The sequence below is a fragment of the Taudactylus pleione genome, unplaced genomic scaffold (assembly GCF_031769625.1).
Source record: "Taudactylus pleione unplaced genomic scaffold, aTauple2 ptg000334l, whole genome shotgun sequence".
NCBI classification, from domain to species: Eukaryota; Metazoa; Chordata; class Amphibia; order Anura; family Myobatrachidae; genus Taudactylus; species Taudactylus pleione.
In genome coordinates, this window is record NW_028284735.1 from 4096747 (window position 1) to 4121202 (window position 24456).

A 24456-nucleotide genomic window follows, 5' to 3' on the forward strand; every position below is an offset into this window, starting at 1 on the left:
ATCCTTTGCGGAGTGTCCAACATATCCCTCACCTCATGCGCAACTCTCTCTGGTTTATCTAGAAATATACCATCAGGGGTACAATATATGACACATCCCATCTTACATAACAAATCCCTTCCCAGTAGGTTAGTAGGAGCCGCTGCTGCCCGGACAAAAGAATGCCTGGTATGCAATGGCCCTATAGTAACCTCTGTAGATTTGGTTAAAGGATAATGTTGCACTCTACCTGTTACACCCATTGCTGGTACTGTCTCACTGGTCACCTGTAAATTAGCGGGAGATTTTATCACTGATCTGGTTGCCCCTGTTTCTACAAGAAAAGGATGTTTAGTACCAGCTACATCAACCATCATTACCGGTTCTTCCCTAGTACTTCCTCTTAACCTGACTATCTGTAGACTACAGGTATGATCTGACCCCTAGCATTGACTTTCACTCTCCAATACAGCATTTGAGGCCACAATTGGAGCTGGTGACTGTTGGAAATTTCCTGTAATCTGTGTATATCCCTTATGTGGATATCCAGATACTCCCTGGTTAGGGGGTCCTACCTTCTTCACCTTACAATTCCTACTTACATGTCCCACTTGGTTGCAGTTAAAGCACCTTCATGAGTGGGGTGGGTGAAAGGGTTGCTGTGTGGGTTGAGTGGTAGAGTAAGATTGTGGGTGTGGATAAGGATGTTGAGGCTAATATGGTGGTTGTGGATAGTATGGGTTTTGAGGCTGTGTGATAAGTGTGTTAGGGCTGTGTTTGTGGTGGTGCAGGATTGGTGAGGACGTGTAGCAGTGCAGGTGCATGTGTGTCTGGTGGCTGTGATGTTACAGTCATTCCTTCTAGAGCTTGAATACTAACAGCCATTAGCTTCTCGCTCTGGGACTCTCTCTTTTTGAGGATGTTTTTATCATGTTCAATAGCGGATTCCATGAGTGTGTCTACAGTAACTCCTCTCCAGCCAGGTAGTGAGGTCTGAACTCAGGTCTTTAGATTATCTTTTAGACCATCCATAAGTACAGTGATGATCATTCCCCTGTGATGAGTGCTATCTTTAATATCCTCTATCTCAGTGTACTGGGTGATAACCTGCAGAGCTCGGTTACAGTAATCCTCTGCAGATTCACTCTCTTTTTGTTTTATGGTAAAAAATTTACTCCAGTTAACTAATACTGAAAAATATACACCCAATTGAGTTATTATGCGGGTAATGTTCCCTTGGTTACCCTTGTCTGTTAAGGGACCATCTCCATCCAATATGCAATCCATGATAAACTTTTTCACGTCAGTATTGTGTGGAAGACAAGCCCTTAACACCACTCGCCAATCTTTATTGTTTGGCTTGTGAGCATTACCCAAATTCTTCAAAAATCTTTGGCATTTCACTAATTCCTTTTTAGGGTTAGGGAAATCATTCATTATGGAATTTAGCTCAACTGTTGTCCAAGGACAATGCATTGCTACCTCCCTTGTGGGCACTACACCGTTCGCATCCGCATTCCCATTTGGAACACTTATTGTCCGGATGGCATGCAGACCGTCCACACTGCTACTTTTGACCTTGTTACCTGGCTGGGGATTTAGGGGGTCATTCAGACCCGGTGTGCTCACAACCGGGTCAATGTGTAGCACTGCGCATGCGCAGCGGCCACACTGCTTGTGCGCAAGCCCCGGAGCAAGAGAGAAACTCTCTCGCTCCGGAGCTCGCTACAAAAGGGGCGGCTGTCGATGTGGATCGACAGCTCACCCCTTTTTGTAGGCAGGCCGGGGGGTGGTTTCCAAAATGGAGGCGTTCCTTAACGAATGCCTACCGTTTTGTGGGCAGCCGCACTGACACCATCAGTGATGTCAGTGGGGAGCTTCCTGCTCCATCAGAGCAGAAAGCTCCCTGGGACTTGCGAGTGCCCAGACCCAACCTTAGGGTCTGTTCGCAAGCCCCGATGGTCGCGATGGTGATCACCATCGCGACCATCACCCTGGTCGCTAACTAAGCTGTGGGTGGTAACCCACAGCTTAGCTTGCGACCAGGAGGCTGCACCAAAAAATAAGAAGCGCCCACCCTCATTCCGAGATAGTGATCACTTCTTGCAACCGCCTCTGAATGAGGTCCTTAGTCTACTACTGCTACATATATGGTTAACAATTTCCTCTACGGGTGCAGTGGATGTTAACACTTAAAGATGGGGCTACCACTCATGCTTGTTGTGATGGAGCATCTAACATGTGTACAGCTTGGGAAATGGCAGACATAACAACAGGTTCATCATCCGCATCATAAACATTTTCTGTGTAATTACTCAAGAGAGGGTACAAGTTACTTGTTACATTTTTATGGGTTTTTACATCGACTGTACCTACACCCCCATCTGTGTAGGTTGGTGGTGGTGAGCATGTACCACTGGCAATACCTTCCGCAATGCTACCTTGCCATGCGTGCACTATTCTGTGGCGTGCACTCACCGCAGTTTAGCGCCGCGTGTGCACTCTCCTGTGTTGTGCTCGTGATGCTAGTTTGCGTCGCATGCACACCTTTAAGCCACACATCCACCTCATGCTCCCACAACTTTAAACTCTCGTTATATTTTACCTTTTTCATTCGAGAGTGCACCATACAGATGCTATCTCGGACATTGTTCAATACCTCCTTATCAAAGCTGCCAATTCTGGGAAACGGTCTAACACTCTTCATCGTCATTTTAAACCATACATCACAGTACCTAGTTGCATAAGCACCGTACCTAGTATGCATAATATGCTGTGATGACCCAAGCTGCGCTTCCAACAGCAGCACATCATCTAACATCTCTACCGTTTGCTTGGCTCCCATCCTGGGAGAACGCTAAGCTTTTCAATAGAGATTTAGACTGGTGGAAGAACGTCAAGGCTACTTCCACTTACCTGTGGACGATATTAACAGGACTTATGGAAGAATAGGCTGCTTCCACTCACCTAATCCCTTTTTGACTACCTTTCAACTGCTAGCATGTAGGCATTCCAATAACACCTACCTTTTTCAGTGATTTCGTCCACCCTCTACTCAATTCACAATCACGATTTGCCACAACTGTGTGGTTCAATTACAATGAACCATGATTCCATTGGTTCTTCTTCCTGGTTCTTCTGGTACAGTATAGTTCATAGGTCAGTTCGTATGGACACAATCCAGCCTCCAACAGCCCTTTGTGTCCTATTTCCCACTGCATAATAAAGCTAAGCTGGTTACAGTACAGAGTACATTTTAATGTTTAACTCTCTATGGTCCATAGTTTGCAGACACATGTTGCAATCTTCTCACCGATGATACTGGAAATCTGCAAAGACACAGTGGATCAGTACAACACCAAACACGGTCTGCTTACCATGTACTAAACCTTAGATATCAAATAACATTTATTTCACAACATTACTAATACTGTATAAACCTTGAATATTACACTTTAATACTAGGGAACCTTTTATGTAAGTGTGCAGTGTGTAAGTATTGGGGTATTGAGAAAAGACGCTAGTAAGCGCTGTGTGACTACGTGTTTGTGGAGTACAACATGGTAAGTGTTTTGCATGGTTAATCATTTTATATGTTTTAGTGACTGTCTGTATTTATATGATGAGGAGTTTTAACATCTTTCTATTGCGTGGGAATCGCACGACACTAAATAATAGCATCTCCGTATGTACTTATAATGGGCGAGATTCACAAAAATGGCACTTGGCGGCCAGTCGCAAAATGGCGTCTCATTGCCATTCGCAAAATGGCGTCGTGCAGATTTAATTTTAAACCGATCCTGTCTCAGCCAATTATCCGGATTTGACAACCAGCATAAGATAAGATTCATCCTATGAATTCCCTTGAACTCCCCGGAGCTCCCTGGCAGTCCCTGCCGTAATGTTTTGGTGCTTATTTCACACGCGATTTACATACGACCTGTTGTACAAACACTCTTCCCTATATGATGGATCGTGATACATTTGGTCATGTGCCTCAAATAAAAACATGCGATCATGCTATAGATTGGGCTTAAATTTAAATAGAGGGCTGGGCTTCACTGGGGGGTATAAAAAATGCCTGTCATTTTAGCTCTGCACACTTCTGTTTCCTCTGTGATTAGTGAGGCTTGGTTTTTACCCTGCTGAATGCTCCACATTGCTAGCTACTGTGCATTGCTTTGTATTGCCTGGCTCTATTTCCTGTGGTCTATATCCTGCTTTTTTGTGGGCCCCAGCATAGGAGGAGGATGTGGTCCTGCTGGACCAAGGATTGGCTTCTGGAGAGGGTGAGTCAACCCTACATGCCCATGCTGATGGAGATGAGGGAGAACAATCCAGTTGACTACAGCAACTTCCTGTGGATGGATGACACCACCTTCTAGGAATTGCTGCGTCTGGTGACCCTTATATCCGGAAGCAGGACACTAAGTTTTGGATAGCCACCATGCCCGAGGAAAGGCTCGTGGCTACGCTGAGGTACCTGGCTATGGGATGCTCCTTTAAGGATCTAAAGTTTGAGATCAGCATTTCGGCTCAAGCTTTGGGATGCATTATTCCTGAGACATGCATGGCTATTGTGAAGGTGCTGCAGTTCCATTATTGTAAGGTAAGATAAAACGGGATGTAGTCTGGAACCCAACAGTCTAAATGCCGACCGCCGGCTTCAAGACTGCTTTATCCCGACTAGGGACGAATGACAGGAGTCTAAATCTAGACGCTTGTCATTTGCCCGATGTCTGGAGACCAGCGCCCGGCATCCCGATCGAGCGGAGGTTAGGGTTAGGCACCCCCCTGGGTGACTTAAGTTTAGGCAGCGGGGAAGGGGGGGTTAGGTTTAGGCACTTAGAGGGGGGGTTAGGGTTAGGCACCCCTAAGGAGGGTTAGGGTTAGGGGGGTTAGGTTAGTAAATACTTACCTTTAGGACGATCTGGATTTCATCCTTTTTCGGGCAGCCGCTGTCGGGAATTGAACTGCTGGCCATGCGGCCGGCGGAAATACATAATACCAGATAAAACACTCAACACACTTTTTGTATAGTCAAAACAGAGAAATGTTTTATTTAAACTTTCTATAGTGTCTTAAATAATAAATACTTAATAAAACTGTTTTTTGGGGGTGGTTTTGCGCCCAATCTTCAAGTTTCCTAATCCCTGATAAGTATGGTGCGGTATGAGGTATAGTGTTTGCGGGCCAGATTTCAGGGGTGCAAACACATGCTGAAAGTGCAAACTCAGTGGGCCCGGCCCCATTGAGATGCACTTCCAGCATGTGTTCATTAGCCGCCTGAGAGTCTGTGTCACAAACACAATGTAGCAAACAGCACCATACTTATCAAGGAGTGTGAAACTTCCTTATTTACTGTTCCAAAGTATGCCCACATGGCGCTTTTTGGGTATAAAATGAGTGGGGAACCACATCACAATTAGGAAAAAACATCATTGTCCTCCTCAGCTTCATGCAATATAGTGAAAAAATTGGGTGGTGAGGGTGGAGAACTGGGTAGGTAAGAGGAGGTGGATGGTGGAATATTTTCGAAGGAGGAAGTGGGTGGGGAAGCAGGATGGTTGGAGATGGTGGGGGGTGGAGGAGGTTGGTAGAGGGTGGATGGGGGAGTTATTTGGAAGGAGGAGACGGCTGGGGGAGATGGATGGTAAGTGGAGGTGGGTGAGGAAGTTGGTACGAGGAGTTGGATGGTGGAGGAGTTTGGAAGGTTGAGATGGGTGGGGGAGCAGGAGGGTAGGGTGGGTAGTTGGCCGTTGGTGGATGGCATGGTTGGGATGAATAGTAGGTGCATGTTGGCATGGTGAGTGTAGGGGGGCTGGAACTACTGGCGGTGTAATAATGTTAGTGTCTGATGACAGTAGAGAGTGTCTTGCTTTGAAGATGAGCTCAGACGTTAGTTTTTCAAAATGGCTTCTTTGGTCTTGGACCATTCCTCTCAATGCTGCACTGACTAAGGCTGCAAAGTGGTCATATTCATCTGGCGGTTTCAATAAGGTCTCTCTGGCCTGGGAAAGTAGTGGGTCTTCTAGCTCTTGTGGATTTTTGCATATTGGGGGATTGGGGTTTGTAGTCGCCACATTATCTTCTCCACTGAGGAAAAGGTCCAGGGTGCTGGAGATGTCAGAAGTCTGAAAACAGAGAAAATTAAATCAAATGTCATATTTTAATTGGTTTCAATTTCTTTCACAGTTCCCTACAAGCATGGAAGAGTGGATAGCCATTGGGGATGAGTTTGAAAGCCGTTGGCAGTTCCCTAACTGCGGAGGAGCTATCGACGGCAAGCATATTAGGATTAACTCACCAGTGGGTCCTACTACTACAACTATAAGGGATACTTCAGTGCTGTTCTGAAGGCTGTGGTGATCGCAAACTAGGAGTTCCTGTTTGTATATGTGGAGAAGAATGGCCATTCTTCTGACGGTGGCTCCTTTCAGAAGACGGAATTCAACCACCGGCTCACCACGAACACCCTTCATTTGCCGTCCAGAAAGGCTACCAAACACGACCTCAATTACGTATTTGTTGCTGACGAGGCTTGCACCCTTCATGAGAATGTCATAAAGCCATTCCCACAGAGGGCCTTGAATTATGAGAAGCAGGTGTTCAATTACCGCATATTGTTGAGAACGCCTTTGGGATCTTGAGCAAACAATTCCAGATTTTGCATACCCTTGATAAATTTAAAGTTGGAGAAGATTGATTTGGTGGTCACCTCTTGCTGTATCCTGCACAACTTCCTGCGCAAGCAAGCCACCCAGCAAAGGTTAGAAGGCACAGCTGTAGTGGAAGACCTAGACCATCTGGAAGAGGTTGCTCAGTTAACCTCAATGGCGGTCCCCGCGGTCATGGAAACCAGGAGTTCTCTGGCCAAAAAGGTCAGAGAAGAATATACAGTATGGCCTATTTTAATGGGGATGGTGCAGTGCCGTGGCAGGAGGAGTTAATATGAAAATGTGGTAACTTACCAAAGGTGAATTGGCCGTTTCCCCAACATCGTCTCCCTGCAGGCTGCACTCCTCTGTCTCAGCCATCACCTGCACAGAAGGTCTAACTTGATCCTGCTACACCAGTAACATGAGGAGGTCATAATACCAGAGCATGGGTTTAAAAACACTGTTTGTACTGTATAATGAAGACTGTACGCAGATTCTAAATCTTATTGCGCACCCAATTTAGGGACGCATCATCATGGTATGGCTTACTATACTCTGCCAACTCGGCTAATGCCAGGTTACATTTCTGTTTGTTGCTGTACATTTTGGACTTGGTACGCCAAAAACAATCATGTTGCCTGTATAGCTCGATAAAGCCAGTAATAAATTCTGATTCACGACCCAGAGACATTCCTACAGGAAAAACAAAATAAAGGCAAAATCATCTATATAATGGACTGTAGTGGTCATATTCATCTGGCGGTTTTAATTTTGGCCTCCCCCAATGGTGGGGGTGGCCATTGAACTGTGTAATTGTGGCCCCCCAAATAACGGGGGAAAAATGGTTTATTGAAATTTTTTCCATAAAATGTGGACTTGTTATTAATAAACTTGCATTGTTTTTATACGTGTACATTATTTGAAATGAATATAATTGCTTATAAAAAGGGGTGGGGGATAAATCCATTTAATTATCACAATTTTTAAGTTAATTTTTAAATAAAACACAGGTGTGCGTTGGTCACATAGGTGGGCGATGGGCATTGTTGACAAAACATAGGTTGATGGTGGGCACATAGGTGTGCAGTGGGTACGTAGGTGTGCAGTGGGCACATAAGTGGGTGATGGGCACATAGGTGGGCACTGGGTACATAGGTGTGCGGTGAGCACATAGGTTGGTTATGGGCATTGTTGGCAAAACAAGTTGATGGTGGGCACATAGGTGGGAGATGGGCAGATAGGTGTGTGCTGGGTACATAGGTGGGTCAAGGGCACATAGGTGGGTTATGGGCATTGTTGGCAAAACATAAGCTGACGGTGGGCACATAGGTGGTTGATGGGCACATATGTGGGCGCTGGGTACATAGGTGGATCAAGGGCACATAGGTGGATCAAGGGCACATAGGTGGGCAATGGGCATTGTTGGAAAAACATAAGGTGGGTGATACTGGACAAACAGAGGTAGCCAGTGTGTGCAGGGCCCAAACCAACCCCCACTATGCATAGCCAAATCATTGGTGGCCAGTGGGCATTGCTGGGGAAACATTGGTGGACAGTGGGCATTGCAGGGCATCAATTACCTGCTATTCAATCGTGTGTGCTGCTCATGACGCTGCTGCTCCTCTCCATCCATGTAGGTGCTGTTTGCAGTGGGCATACACAGGAAATTGTCACTAAAATGATGGCGCTCGGACGTTTGGATGCACGATGCATAGCATGGTGAAAAAAAAGGCACGATCAGCATACGAATATGACGGATCATATGGGCTGCGCATCTGATCATACAAACCATTTTAGGAGCTGCGAGAGCGCGCAACGGATCGTATCCTACTTAAATAATACACGATTTTTACACGATTCAATGTACGACGCATTGAAAAACGGGCAAACGACCCAAAACCATGCAGGTGTATGAGTGCTGGACTATAAATTACTGACTGTTTTTTCCTCTTCCACACAGCTGTTCTACATGTGACTCTTTTTTTAAATAATTTAGATAATGGAAGGTATGTTACTTTGTATCGAATTGGAAGGTCATTGAACATGCTTCTATTTATTATCTATGATATAGTCTGCTGATTCTTATGTGTTTATGTATTTTTATTCCTATTTTTAGTAAATTATTCATATGTGTATGTTTCTATTGTTCTTACTGAGACACACCAGCGCAGTATAACCCGTCTTTTGTAAGCATTTTTCTTGTACTTAAATCATTTGTATTGAAATGCTAATTATTGTTCTGTTTGCTAATGATTCTGATGTGATTGTGTATGATTTGGGGTATATTATCTGATGCATTTACAACTTTAGCTGGGTACACACTTTTTCGATCAGCGACTGATTGGGTTAAACTCTCCTGATCAGCCGTGCAGTGTGTCCCCTGCGTGACCCCCTGTCCATCTGCCTGCAAGCACTGTACACACTGTGCAGACATAACTCTGTGTAAGGGCAGATAAATATTAAACAACACCTAAGATGCAACCTCCCAATCCCAACTATTGCAGGAGCGTTATAAGCTGTTAATTGGCTAATGCTCCTGCAATGGTACTGCATACACACCTACACAATCGTGGGCTCGATTACCCGGTATTATGTGATCAGGATGACGATTGTATAGGTGTGTACTCAGAACTGTAATACAGTTGAACTGTAATACAAAAACTACAAGTAGGCAAAGGCAACCTGCGCCCTTCAGACTACAGCTTAGTCCACTCATGAGAGCATCACACCTCCAAATCAATACAAAAAACAATTGAGTGGTCCAAAGAAGCGCAGTCCTCTGGAAATTGGTAAGTAGATGTCCGTCCTAGTAGGAACTACCGCTCAAAAAAATAAAGAGAAATATACAGCAGATTATGCCAGGTATACAGGAATGCTTCAATTGTCTGGAGTCTTCCTTCTGGAACTCACCTCTTAAGGAAATGCGTTAATATAAAGGTATAATTATGTCACCATCAACCAATAGATATACAGTACTTTTTCACAGTAATACACTATTCCATTTTTTATTTTTCACTCAGATTGTTTAGGGCTGGAAGATTAACACTCCCCAGGATTAAGAAAAGTAATATACTGTATAATGACATCTTTGTGTATATGTGTATTTATATGTTTACATGTGTTTATAAATATATATATAAATATATATATATATATATATATATATATATATTATATATATATATCTACAGTATTGTGCAAAAGTTATAGGCAGGGGGTGGAAAAAATGCTGCATAGTAAGGATGCTTTCAAAAATAGAAGTGTTAATAGTTTATTTTTATCAATTAACAAAATGCAAAGTGAAGGAACAGAAGAGAAATCGAAATCAAAACAATATTTGGTGTGACCACCCTCTGCCTTCAAAACAGTATCAATTCTGTGTGCACACAGTTTTTGAAGGAACTCAGCAGGGAGGTTGTTCCAAACATCTTGGAGAACTAATCACAGATCTTCTGTGGATGTAGGCTTGCTCAAATTCTTCTGTGTCTTTGTGATGCTTGGCTTGGTTTGGATTTGATCGAAACAGGTGTGGGAGGCTGAAAACGAGAATTTGGAGGCATGGATGAAACTGGGTGGCTTGAGCCAGGACTTCCTCATGTATGATGTGAGGAGTTATATGAACTGTAGAGGATGATGGTCCCGTAGGCGAGGACAGTAATTATTGAACAGCAGGTTGGAATGGGAACGGGATATACTGTATGATACTGAAGAGATGGGCAGAATCGGATTAGGACAGTGTTTAAACTGTGTATCTACCGCGATATGATCTATGGCAGCAGGAGCTGTGTGGATCACCAACTCTTATGCAGCTGTAAAGAAAGTAGGAGCAGCCGATCATTAGTGTAGGTGCATCTTTGTATAAGCTGCAGCTACATCAGAAACATGTAAGTGGACCTCAGATACTGTCTAATAATATATTGTGTGCTATCTGCGGCTATCCGAGTAGTATCAGCTGCAGGGGTGGCATGGAGCACTGGCTTTACAGGTGTGGAAATGGGGCATCGGTTGCAATACAAGAGTCGATGGTGTCCCCTTACCTCGCTGACATCGATACGTATCTTACCCCTCTTCCTTTAAATTAGGGTTTACACTGTCTGTTTTATGTTTTTTTGTATGTATTTTGACCTATCTGTACGTATACCGGTATTAGCCATACTTTTACTTATATTTATGTATTAATGCTGAAATTGTAAGTGAAAATAAAAACATTTCTTTATATGACAATGCTGTCACGGTATTTACTTTAATTAGGCAAGAGAAACGCCAGAGGTCTTTTCTTATTCTATTACTGCTTCCTAGGGAAGGTGAATCCCTATACACCTCACGGCTAGCATCTCTTAGAGATCCTAAAAGGTTTAGTGCAGCCATCACCCATTTTGTTTCTATAGTTTGCAGGTGTGGAGACAGCATGCTCAGCCGATCCTCTATGCAGCTGCAGCATAGTATAAGCTGCAGCTACATTATACAGACATACTGTATTATTGTTTCTCAGATGCTGCCAACAATATATACTTAACAACAATAGTAGTAATAGCACTTTCCCTAGTTGATAGAGGCATAGCTCTCCTAACTCCCCCATCTGCAAAAAAACCTGCAGAGGTGGCAGGAGTTGTGCACCACTAAATTGTAACAGCATGCTTGTGGGGGTGTTTGCTAAAAAATCACTTGATGCTCAGTAGAGCCTGGTTTCTACAAACAAGTGCAGTGATAATCAGGTTTAACTTGCATAACTAGGGCAAGCTTGCCGACTTTCTGGCTGCCCCTTCTAGGAAGGAGCAGCTAGACAGGGGGGAGTAGCCAGCACAAGGAGGTGGGGCTGGCCAGACTACAAGTATTCGTGTTCTGATGAAAATGCTCCAGCATTGAAACCTCGACTTAGACTACTTTCTAGTGTGTGTTGTCTTCATTATAAATCCCTGAGTGCCACCTTTCTATGATGTGGTATATATATACGAAAACAGCAGCACTCACAGGACTTCCAAATGAGACTAATGACACAGCAGTGTGGTTGATTCACCGTTTCAGTTGGTGAGGACTTTTATCAAGAACACAGAAACAACAAAGTATACATACCTTTATAGGACTACAAAAGTGTAGTGATGTGCTGTGTCCGCCCCCACCTGCCTATCTCTGGGTGGATGACATCATCAGAGTGCGGCCGGCGCATCACTGTGAACGTCATGATGCCCAACGTGTGACGCTGTCCCGATGACGAGCACTTCCCGATTTCAGCTGCAGGATAGAGGGCGGTGGTCTGTGGTGGGTAACCTAGGCAACAGTGCATAACGTTATCAAGTGCATATCATCACATGGGATCAATTTGTCTGTAAAACAAGTGACAGAGACAGTGTATTGTATTGCAGCAAATGTGTCAGTGCATGATACAGTAATGCTGCTACTGATAATCAATAAGTAACAACCATATTAGTACAGAACAGGCAAACAAAGAAGACATATAACATAGATATAGACCACGGATTAAAAGTTAGGGTACTGAGAACGTCATCATGAGACTAAAGGCATGTTGTAGAGCATATCCAAAAATGGATAACTATAGTTATATTAATATTGGGTGTATAAGTATACGACTAAACTTATGCACATGGACAAGATCCATCAAACGGCATCTACTGTGCGGAAGGAAGAGTAAAAATTATAGATACAATCATACGGAATAGAATAAGGTACACTACATTGAATGGAGGATCAATCCCACATCTGAAAATAAGATCATGGTAACCCCGTGATATCGAGAGCGAAGATAGGTTATATGCGTCCGATAAAGAATTAATTTACAACACCTGGTATTCCTAGGGGGTCTCCCAAACAAGTACTAACCAGGCCAAACACTGGTTAGCTTCCAAGATCGGACGTGTATGTATGGTTGTAAAAAACGTATTAAGAAAAGAAGTTGCAAAATCTCTTCCAGCACAGAATTGCCCTGGCTGATCCCAGATCACTGACAGGTAGTGGAATTTAGGACCTGATTCAGACCCGGTCGCTAAGTTGCGCTCGCTCTGAGCGTTTTTCGCCCGTCTGTGCATGTGTATAATTTGCAGCGCGCGTGTGCAAGCCAGTCTTTGCGATCTGTTTTTGGTTGATTGTAAGCCATTATCAGGTCACTCCTTTGAGTGACAGATAGTACTGTTTGTGGGTGGTAACAGGGGAAAGTGCTTGTAAACGGGGGAGTTGTGTTGCGGACACAGGCGTGCAGGCTGCCATTGTACACGTCACCTGCATGTTTTACAGCCCGCACTGATTGTTGTGCTTGCGGCGGGTTAAGGAAACCTCAAGGGCTGCAAGCAGCTCCGATGGCTCTCGATGTTCCCGATTAATCCTACATTTCTCGGAGATGACGTGTGTTGCGTGTGGCAAGGGGGCGTCTTTATACACTAGCGAGCACACTTTGCAGTAGCTCGCTAAAACATAGAGGGCGTCCTTACACGACAGAGTGCGAGCGCTTCATTTAAATATCTGGCCCCTTTTTGCCACCGAGCGGCCGCAACTTGCGATCAGGTCTGAATGAGGTCCTTAGTTGAAAGTTCAGGAGTTACCATACAATTCCTTGATCAAGCCTGTTGTTGGTAAATATATAAGGCAATCAAAAAGGCAACCGAATGCAGAACAGCCGTATAGATACATGAAAAGGAAATGTAAACAAGAACATAGAACAAGTCCACAAACCAAGTAGACAACATGCAACCCACAGACATAATCCGAGGCAAAAGCTGATGAAGGGAAAAAAACACAATTAAAGAAAACAGGTGAATGATCATGTCTCATTAAGGCCATACGGAGATATAGTGTTCAGATTGTGTATCCAACGAGCCTCTAATTGCAACAAATGTTTGTCTCGATTGCCTCCTCTTTTCGATATAAGCACATGATCAATAATTCTGTGCCTAAGCTTGGCTAGGGGATGTTTAAAAGTCTTGAAATGCCGTGACACAGACTGGTCATTATCTTTGCCTTCAAGTGCTTGTCATATAACAGTCCGATGTCATCTTAATTCTTGCTGTGCATGATGTTTTGCCTATATAGGCAAGGCCACATGGGTACCAGATGATTTAGACAACATATTTTCTCATACAATTGAGAACATGTCAATTCGTCTCCCTGAATGCGGGTGTACAACCTCCGAACCTGTTTCCATGTGGTGGCATGTGGTGCATCCTATGCATTTATAACACCAAGGTTTCCGAGTTAGAAAGTTGCAATTTCTTGGTTTACCATTCATCGATATATCGTTATGGACAAGCCATTCTTTTAAGTTCCTCCCTTTTCTATACCCCATCATGATTTGAGAAGAGTGTAGCGGTTTGAGGTTAGTGTCCGTGTTGACAACTGGCCAATGCTTTTTTGCCATTGTGATAATAAATTTACTTGCTGTATTGCACTGAGTGATGAACATGGTAGGTGCCTTTTTGGAGCTTTTAAGAAGCGGTTCTTCATCCAACTTGTTCTGATTGTTGAGAGCCCTGGTTTTAGCTTTCTAAAGATCTGTTAACTTGTATCCTCGATTTAGGAATTCAATCATCATGCGATTAATTTTGTCTTCTACAGTCCTGATGTCGTTTGATGGATCTTGTCCATGTACATTAGTTTAGTCGTATACTTATACACCCAATATTAATATAACTATAGTTATCTGTTTTTGGATATGCTCTACAACATGCCTTTAGTATCATGATGACGTTCTCAGTATCCTAACTTTTAGTCCGTGGTCTATATCTATGTTATATGTCTTCTTTGTTTGCCTGTTCTGTACTAATATGGTTGTTACTTATTGATTATCAGTAGCAGCATTACTGTATCATGCACTGACACATTTGCTGCAATACAATACACTGTCTCTGTCACTTGTTTTACAGACAAATTGATCCCATGTGATGATATGCACTTGATAACGTTATGCACTGTTGCCTAGGTTACCCACCACAGACCACCGCTCTCTATCCTGCAGATGAAGTGGTCGTCATCAGGACAGCGTCACACCCTGGGCGTCATGACGTGCACAGTGACGCGCTGGCCTCATGCTGATTACGTCATCCACCCGGTGACAGGCAGGTGGGGTGGACACAGCACATCACTTCATGCTTGTGAAGTCCTATAAAGGTATGTATACTTTGTTGTTTCTATGTTCTTGATAAAAGTCCCCACCAACTGAAACGGTGAATCAACCACACTGCTGTGTCATTAGTCTCATTTGGAGGTCCCGTGAGTGCCGCTGTTTTCTTTCCCTACACACAAGGTCATCACACCTCAGAGGGCACCTGGGCGAGTATTTTTTGTTACAATGTGGAGTGCCGGTTTAATTTGATATATATATATATATATATATATATACACATCCAGCTCGGTGGCACTCAGGTAGAAAACCATCACAATACAGGTATATGTTACCAACATTCGGAGCCATTTATTACTCCATCATCAAGGTTACCTTGATGATGGAATAATAAATGGCTCCGAAACGTTGGTAACTTGTACCTGTATTGTGACGTTTTTTCTACCTTGAGTGCCGCCGAGCTGGATGTGTATGCTGGTACCAACAGGAGTTGGTCTCTGATGGAGGGCGACCAGGGATCTATATTTAGCTGACTTGGGAGTGCCGCTTGACATGGATTTTAATATAGATAGATAAATAGATAATACAAGAAAGGTTGCACTCACATCAAACATAGTCCAAAGCAGCTGCTGGGGTGTCCACCACACAGATAGAGTCCAAAAACTCCTCCAATTGACTAGTACAAAAAAGAGGGGCACTCACCAGGCTTAAAAAGAGAAATTAATCCACTTTTTTCAAGTGACGACATATAAAAGTACTTCGACGTTTCGGTCACAGTGCGTGACCTTCCTCAAGAGTCACAACATAACACAAGTAGAATAACCGCAACCACCATGTAGGATACAGGCCTGTATCCAGGGGCAGATTGGCCATAATATTTAGCTGGAAGATTCCTAGTGGGCCGCCATCTGTGGGGCCACCAGGGCTGCTATAAGTCCTGAAAGTGGGGCTGACTGTGCACAATGTGCTTGTACCGCTGGGTGGAGTGCGGCTGCGGCTGTCAGTGAAGTTGGAACAAGCATGATCACACTGACTCAGAAGACTGGCCCTTTCCACTACAGGGGGAGGAGAGGTGGGTCTTCTGCCCTGATATATCTGGCCCGCGGCCGCTGTGTGCCTGGGTGTGAGGGCCACATCCGGGTGTGAGGCTCTCCTGTCCTTTAGTGATCACTGGTACATCAGCCAGACTGTCTCTGGCTGGAACACAGAGACAGAGCAGCTCACTGTGAAAATGTCATACCCCCCCCCCCCCACCTCAGGTTACTCATGGTACAGTCCGGGGAGTCTACTGATTACTTTCAGTTTCACTCTGCAACCGAACTTGCACGTTGGCCGGGAACAGGCAGACAGGGACAGAGCAAGCAGCAGCCTCACATATGATACAGCACTGTACACTGCCCAGGACCAGCACATGGTGGAAGAAGAGCAGTATTGAGCCTGAGCAGAATGAGAAGGTGAATGAGGTAAGGCAGTGTCACATGTCTAGCTTCTCTGTTGTGGAACTACAAGTGCCAGCACACTTTGAAAAGCTACTTCCAGGGCATGGCTGGACTTCCATTGCAGGTGGTTGACACAGGTTGCCTAAGCTGAGTTTCTAAAGCAGGGGAAGGCAATGTGTGGGTGATGCAGCAATATCCCAACAGTCGGAATGCTGGCACTTAGAATGCTGGTGCTGGAATCCTGACACCCATAGTTGCCAAGTCCGCTTATAACAAGCGGAATTGGGCTTGTTTTTTTTATGGTTGCTTGTTTTTGGGCTTATTTTTTTTTAGGTAGCTTGTTTTTGGGCTTGATAGCCAGGTCCCACTACTAAGGTGAGCAAATGTTATATAGCTCCTTCACCAATCCACTTTTGTTTAGCTGCTGTCTGTATGTATATCTCTCTGTATATGTAGGTATATAGATTTGGTTAACTAGAATGACTCGTTTAAATGATCAATAGAAGTTACATTTTCCCATATGTCAGTTATTTTGTTTTTACGTGTTTGTTTAAATGACTCTTTTGTCCTGTACTTTACCACGCACAGAGGGCCTGAGTCAACAGTGCACACTAGTTGCTTGGGAATCTGCGCAGGACCCATTCTGTGCATGTACAGAACTCGTCCTGCTATATCACACAGGCACCTGTATGCATTTGCCTGATTGACAGGCAGAGGAGTTTGCGGGGCGGAGACGGCCTGCATTCCTGGAAACGGGGGCATGTTGCCTCTGTTTCCTGCATTCCCGGAAACGAGGGCATGTAGCCCCCATTTTCCGGGAGTGGCAAGGCTAGGATCTGCATCCATGGACGCAAACTTCCTGGCCTTGCATGATGACAGAACACGGCCAGCTTCAGCTACCGGAGCCTGATCAAAGGTGCGATTTATGGTTGCAATGGTGATCCCAGACTGCAACCTTAGTCACAGCCTGGGATCGCAGATGCAGCAAGGAGATTTCAGGCATCTTCTGCTGCATTTGCATTTTAGGAAGGACAGAATTACAAAGCTGCTTGTGTGCGGCTTTGCAATTCCGTCCTATGCCGAATCAGGCCCCGAGTGCCCTGCACTTTACTTCACACAGTGGAGTCTATACGTAGAGCAGGGGAAATTTTATGAAAACAATAACGTTTGTGGTTTTCATTAAATTGCCCCCACCCCTGTACCACCATATTACGTTGGGCTTATGTTTTGGGCTTTATCGGATTGGGTTGGGCTTGTTTTGGGCTTGTTTTTCACTGAAGAGTTGCTTGTTTCTCATTTCAGAGTTGGCAACAGACTTGACACCTGTCAGAATTCCGGCGGCAGTATCTTGGCTGCCAACATCCTGACTGTAAGTACTGGGGTTAGTAGGAAAGTTACGAGGCTGAAGTTGGCTTCTTATTCATTTCTTATTCACTTCTTATTCAAGCTCCAGCTTCTTATTCACTTCTTATTCATTTTCCAGCTTCTTATTCAGAAAATGTTATATTAAAACATTTAAATAAAGTTAGATCACTAAACTAACGCTATGTAAACAAAGAATTGAGGCCCTGATTCAGAGCCGGAAAGCTGGTTTCAGAGCTGGTGAAAGGAACACAGAACCAGTGGATTTTTCTAACATCAAAGCGAAGAGTGCACATCCAGGAGCTGCCATTTCAGGTTGAACTCGGGAGACTTTGGATGTTATGGCTTATATGTGAATGGGTGTGCATTATACACTGCCATCTCTGGTACGCTGTTTTGATATTGGTGGAGGATTTTAAATGTTGGATATATGTTTTGTGTTATTATTTATGCCATGTGATTAAAATCAACCTATTACGCTATATTGCGATTTTTTTTCCCTTTTTTTGCATGTCAATCACGAGGATCTCATTTGTTGGAATTATTCTACTCTGAAAATTGAATGAGGATATTTTCTTCTACTTCTCTAGTGAACTTGTGGACCTAATTGGGACTATTTTTTATATTTATATTCATTATTAATTATATTCTAGAAGGTTGTGCCTTTTTCCATATTTTTGTTGTACTTATGAGGTGTTGTGTGACCACCTTGGTGGACTGAAGTGCAGCATCTGCTATATTGAAGGGCAGGTTCCTACCTATTTTTCCTAGCTTCTTATTCAAAATTACAAAATGTGGTGCCTGTGCCAACTTTACTGCCCTATTCATGCCAAAATCCTTGTTGGTTAAGGGAAATGGCAAGTGGGTCATATGTATGTGACCCTGTGGGTTTCAAGTGTAACATTTGATAATGGAAGCTAGTTAACCCCTGCACAACTACAGCTTCTTATTCAAAATGACAAAATGTGGTGCCTGTGCCCGCTTTACTGCCCTATTCATGCCAAAATACTTGTTGGTCAAGGCAAATGACAAGTGGGTTATATGTACCTGACCACCCTCCTGTGGGTTAAGTGTAACAGTTGATGATGGAAGCTAGTTAACCCCTGCAAAACTACAGCTTCTTATTCAAAATGAGAGAATCTGGTGCCTGTGCCCACTTTACTGCCCTATTCATGCCCAAATCCTTGTTGGTCAAAGGAAATGGCAATTGGGTCATATGTACCAGACCACCCTCTGTGGATTTCAAGTGTAACATTTGATGACCGAAGCTAGTTAACCCCTGCACAACTACAGCTTCTGATTCAAAATGACAAAATGTGGTACCTGTGCCCACTTTACTGCCCTATTCATGCCCAAATCCTTATTGTTTCAGGAAAATAACAACTGAAAACAGTGTAAGGGACACAATTCATTGTTTAGTGTTAGTTTAGTGATCTAACTTTATTTAAATGTTTTAATATAACATTTTCTGAATAAGAAACTGTAAAATGAATAAGAAGTGAATAAGAAGCTGTAAAATGAATAAGAAGTGAATAAGAAGCTGGCCGAATAAGAAGCCAACTTCAGCCTCGTAGGAAAGTTAGGGTTAGGCACTAGGGGGAGGTTTGGTTTTAGGGTGTAGGGAGGGGGAGGTTAGGTATAGGCACTGGTGGGGGAGAGGGTTATTGGTAGGGAGAGGGGGAGGGTTAGGATACTGTCCAACAAGTGTCTGTATCCTAACTCTGTCGGGATGTGGGTGGTGGCATTATGACCACCAGGATCCCATGCGCTGGCAATACCCATTCCATGTGTGGCACTCAGCTGCTGTGAAACTGCATGACCCAGCATGCCTTTCCATAGATTTAGGTTGTTCTAGCAGCAAAACTGTTGCATGTCATGCTGGGAAGTGTGGTACTACACACTGCAGTTGGTATGCCAAACATTGCCTCCACCTGTACTATATCATTAACCCCATGATCTATACCCTGCTGCAGTCTATGTGGGGTCTGTTTTGGTTGGTGTAAATTAGGGATGCTATAAGTCCTGTAATAGAGTGTGGTGCAGGTTTACTGCATTGGTGGGATCCAAATGTGTCCTGGATTTTTATCTTTGAAATATAGCAAAAAAGGTAGCCTCCAAATGTGCCATTTTGTCCGTACAGTACCGTCTTTTACCTGCATACCTGTCTGTACTGGCAAAATGAGCTGTAGCGACCTGTACCAGAAATATCACTCCCACCCCCACCCCAACCCCCCATACTCAGCTTGCAGTCCTCTATCATCTTATGGTACACCTTTTCCTTTAAACATTGACTTGATAGCCATTACATGTTGATGCCAGGCGGCTTCCAGACAATGTGATCTCCTGCATGGATAGTGAAATCCAACTCAAGATGCTGCCTGTCCAGGTAGGATAAATTTCTTCAGAGGTTCCCCATTGCAGAGAAAACATATAGGTAAGAAAATACTCATACACATGCTCGCTTTGTTTATTCACTGCAGAGAGTTACTGGGGGCATACCCATTTGCTCCCGGAGCGGTGGGCATTTCCCCAGCATGACGAAAACAAGGGGGAAAATGGCTCGCAAGCATGGCATTTCACACAAGGCCATGCCCCTTGACACAAAACCACACCCATGGGCCACTTTACAAGAATTTTCCAGGGCCACTTCCCAATCCGCCCCTGCCTGTATCCTACATGGTGGTTGCGGTTATTATACACACATACACACACACTCGTGGCCAAAATTGTGGACACTTTTTTAAATTTGAGTGTTTTTCAACTTTGAATGCTTATAAAACTGTTACACTTCACGCAGTGCAATGATTCATATATCAAATGAAAGGAAATTTAAGACTTAATTCAACACAATAAACAGAGGTCAAATATTTGCATTACAAGGGAAGTTATGCAGCGAAAACAACACTTATGGTGAAAATCCCTGTGTACTTATGATGCTACTGTCCTATCACAATTTCATTGGGTATCCTTTATTTTTCAAGACAGCTACACAGCGACGTGGCATTGAGCTAACCAATGTTTGGAGCTCTTCCTTCTTTATTATGTGGTGCCATGAGACAATTATAGCCTCAAATAAGTGTCTTTTATTGGATGGATGCCTCAGATACACCAGACGGAACCACAAATGTTCTATGGGGTTCAGGTCTGGGCTCTTTCCTGGCCATCCCAGCACCTGTATGTCATTCTCCGTGAACCACTGTTTGCATATCCGTGCAGTGTGGCAGGGAGCTGAATCCTGAATCCTGCTGGAAAAAAAATGGGGCATTATCTGGGAAAAGATTCCTGATAGAAGGTAGAAGTTTTAGTTGTAGGATGGTGTCAATGTACTTTCTGCTGTTCAGTGTGCCATCTATGACATAAAGGCAGCCTACAGCATCTGCTGTCATACATGCCCAGATCATAACACTTGTAGGATTCTTTGTTGTCGCTTGAATGCAATCTGGATGTACCTCTTCCACGATGCGACGTCTCACATATTTTCTCCCATCACTACCAAATATCGATATCTTAGTTTTGTCACTCCATATCACTTGTTTCCACTGACCTTCTGTCCATGTAATGTGTTCTTTTGCCCACTATATGTTTCTGCAGCTGCTTTTAATTCAGCAATGTCTTTTTCGGGGAATCCTACCTTTTAGGCCAACCTCCGTTAGTCTTCTCCATAGCATTCTTGCACTGACAAAAACACCAGTTGCACTCAGTTCACTGCTAATGGCTGCAGATGACATCCATCTGTCCCTGACGCAAATTTGCTTTATTCTCCTATCATCAACAGCTGTTGTGCCCTTTTTCCGGCCTATTCCTTCTTTGTTTTGTATAGATTGTGTTTCCTGATAGCGTAAACAAAACTTTCATATTCCTGATAACACATTCCGACCAACTTCTCTCGCAATTGCTGCATACGAAAGACCATTCTCACGTAACACCACAATCCTGGATCTCTTCCTGGGTGACCAGTCACAACTTTGCCTGGACAACATTGTTGTATTTATTTTTTACACCGTCAATAGCACTAAACAATTCACACAAACATCCAACCATAATTGCACTTCAGTAACCAACTTTATTCTGCAAAATAAAACAGCCAAACTGACCTTTCCAATCTTTGAACATGACCTTGCACCTGCTCATAAACGCCAGCTGATTGGTCCTCAGAATGACGATTCCGATTGGCTGGTAGTAGCTGTTACTACAATCCGCTTCTTAAATCTTCTGCATCTGTGCTTCTTTGTCTGACTGATAGTAGCATAACTTCCCTTTTAATGCAAATATTTGACCTCTTTTTATTGTGTTGAATTCAGCATTACATTTCCGTTCATTTGATATATGAATCATTGCACTGTGTGAAGTGAAACAGTTTTTATAAGCATTCAAAGTTGAAAAACATTAAAATTTCAAAATGTGTCTGCAATTTTGGCCACCAGAGTGTGTGTATATGTATGTTTGTGTGTGTTTGTGTGTGTGTGTGTATATATATAAATATATATATTATATAATCTCCACACTCACGATATTATAAACAGCGTGCTGGGGTGACTGCCCGAAAGAGGGAGATGCATTGAAGTCATACCTCTGAAGACTGACGAGTGCACCGCTGTAGTTAGTGAAGGGTGATGATAATCAATCGCAGGCCTCGGAGTGCAACTTTGTTGGCCTCCTGCTACAGCCGCAGTCTCAATGTGTCTGTGTTGGCAGGCTGGCTGTGGGGCACACAGTATGCTGGGGGAGTTAGGAGGGTGCAGGGCTGTGCTGTATTATAGATATAGGGCCTGATTCATGGTCAGACGCAGATGAGGGATACCACGCAGTTTTCCATTTATTGGAAAACTGTGCATGCGCAGATCCCGTTCTGCGCATGTGCAGAATGGATTCTGCAATATTACTCTCAGATCCTCCAAGCTGCAGCATGATTGACATGCTGTGTCGTTTGGGTGGGTGGAGCGTGGGCATGCGGGGGCAGCGTTGCTGGAAATGGAGGCATGACACCCCTGTTTTCCGGGAGTACCGAGGCCAGAGTCTGTGCCTGTGGACACAGATTTTCTGGCCTCACAGGCTGCCAGCCTGAATAAGCTGGAGCTTACTTAGACTGGCCTGTGCTGCCGTCATCGAGACCGATAGTCGCGATGGTGATCCAAGGCAGCATCTACGGACACTGCACTCGGAATGCTATTGCTGTCAGGACTTGAGGCGTCTGCTATCTCCTATAGATGCCCCCTGCTTCCTTGCAGCTGTGTAATACGGTCTGACCATGAGTCAGGCCCATAGATCTGCTTGCAGCTTGCTATCTAACTTATCCCTTTTCAGTGGTCATAGGGCCTGATTCAGAGCCATTCGCTATTTGCGGTCGTTCGTTCAAAAACAAGGGGTGGCTATTCAAATGATCCGTTCGCAAATTGCAGTCTGTTCACACCTCTAAGTCTGAACGAGCGAGCAAAACATACGCTCGTTTATTTGTTAAAAACGCCCCCTGGCCGCTCGCACCATACGTCATGTCCGCTATTTATTAGATTAATCGAGTACATCGACCAGCGTATGAACTGCTCGCTATTCTTGTGGTTGGTTTTTGCTACCACAATCTTGCGAGCAGTTCTGGCTATAAAATAACCCAGTGACGTGGTCAATGACGCTGCTGTATTAATTATGCACACCCATAAAACGCCCGTTTTGACCTTTAAGCACGCCTGCGTTCGGATCTCCACTCCCCGTTTTCAAGCACCTTCCCCTGTTACCACCCACATACACCTCATTCTGTCACTCAAAATAGCAGGCATTCGCTATATTGCGAGCACATGAATTTCGGCCGCACTGACTGGTTCGCGCATGCGTATAACGATCCGTACGCATGCGCAGATGTGCGAACATCGCTCGGAACGAGCGTACTGCCGCTAGCGAGTGGCTCTGAATGAGGGCCATAGTCTGTGGGTGTGAGTTCTCTGTATTATATGGCACTCTTTGCAGTGTTCTTTGTAGTGTATGGTGGCCACTTGGATGCTTAGTGTATTATATGGTGGGCACTGATGGCTGTATGATGGTCTGTATTATATGGCACTCACTACTCTTTACATGGCAGTCACTTAATGCTCTCTGTATTATATGACACGCACTGCAATGCTCTCAGTATTATATGGCACTCAGTTCGATGCTCTCTGTATTACATGGCGGTCACAGCGATGTTCTCTCTCTCTCTATCCTCTCTCCACCCTCTCCTCTCTCTCTCTTCCCTCCCCCCCCCTCATGTGGGCCTTAATCTGGCACTGCATAGGGTGACGGCCTTTCAGCTCTTTTTCGTAGCTGCTCCCCCCAGGACTTCCTTGCATCTTCTGTGTTCAGGCGCTCTTGCCTGCTCCTTCCCTGCCGTCATTCTGCCATTCGCTGCCTTGTACCGCTGGCTAATATTAGGGGGTGGAGAAATGACTCGTTGAGCCACAATTGTCTCGCCGCGGCCATCTCAAACTTTAAAATGCAGCCAATCATGATTCATGGCAGCATTTTTTAAATGGCCTGTGCCACCATTGTTCTCATAGTTTCCACCACTGCTGCCCTATGCCCACTGCTTATCCCCACCAGTGATGCATGTGCCTGTGCGCACGCATCGCGGCAGTGATGTACGTGGCTACATCTGTGTGTGTTTATATATTTGCTGTACCAGTCCTGGTGTGCCGCCTGTTTCTTATGGAGTCTATGGAAGGGGTTAAGCACCTGGGCAAGTTACCAGTGAGCTCTGACTAGTGAGTGCCGGTATTGTGGGATTTTGAATATATATATATATATATATATATATATATATATATTACACATATACATACACACATATATGTGTGTGTATGTATATATAATATAATATACACTCTGAAATCAGCATTTTCGGACATTGGAGACTCAACCTCTAATAATAGCAGACAGTTAATATTGGCCCTGCTATACCTGATCGCAAGACTGTGATCATTTA

At 44.1% G+C, this 24456-nt stretch overlaps 1 protein-coding gene across 4 annotated transcripts in view; it reads left to right on the forward strand.

Moving 5' to 3' along the window:
• Positions 1 to 16086: 16086 nt before the first annotated feature.
• LOC148508931 (NXPE family member 4-like) overlaps positions 16087 to 24456 on the forward strand; it is a 111075-nt gene continuing 102705 nt past the window's right edge. For 3 of the 4 annotated variants that reach the window (XM_088443818.1, XM_088443819.1, XM_088443820.1), the window contains exons 1-2: positions 16087 to 16169; positions 17448 to 17514. The gene's annotated coding sequence lies outside the window, so the exon portion shown is untranslated. The remainder of the gene's footprint in view (positions 16170 to 17447; positions 17515 to 24456) is intronic. The other variant, XM_088443821.1, reaches the window with a different exon arrangement.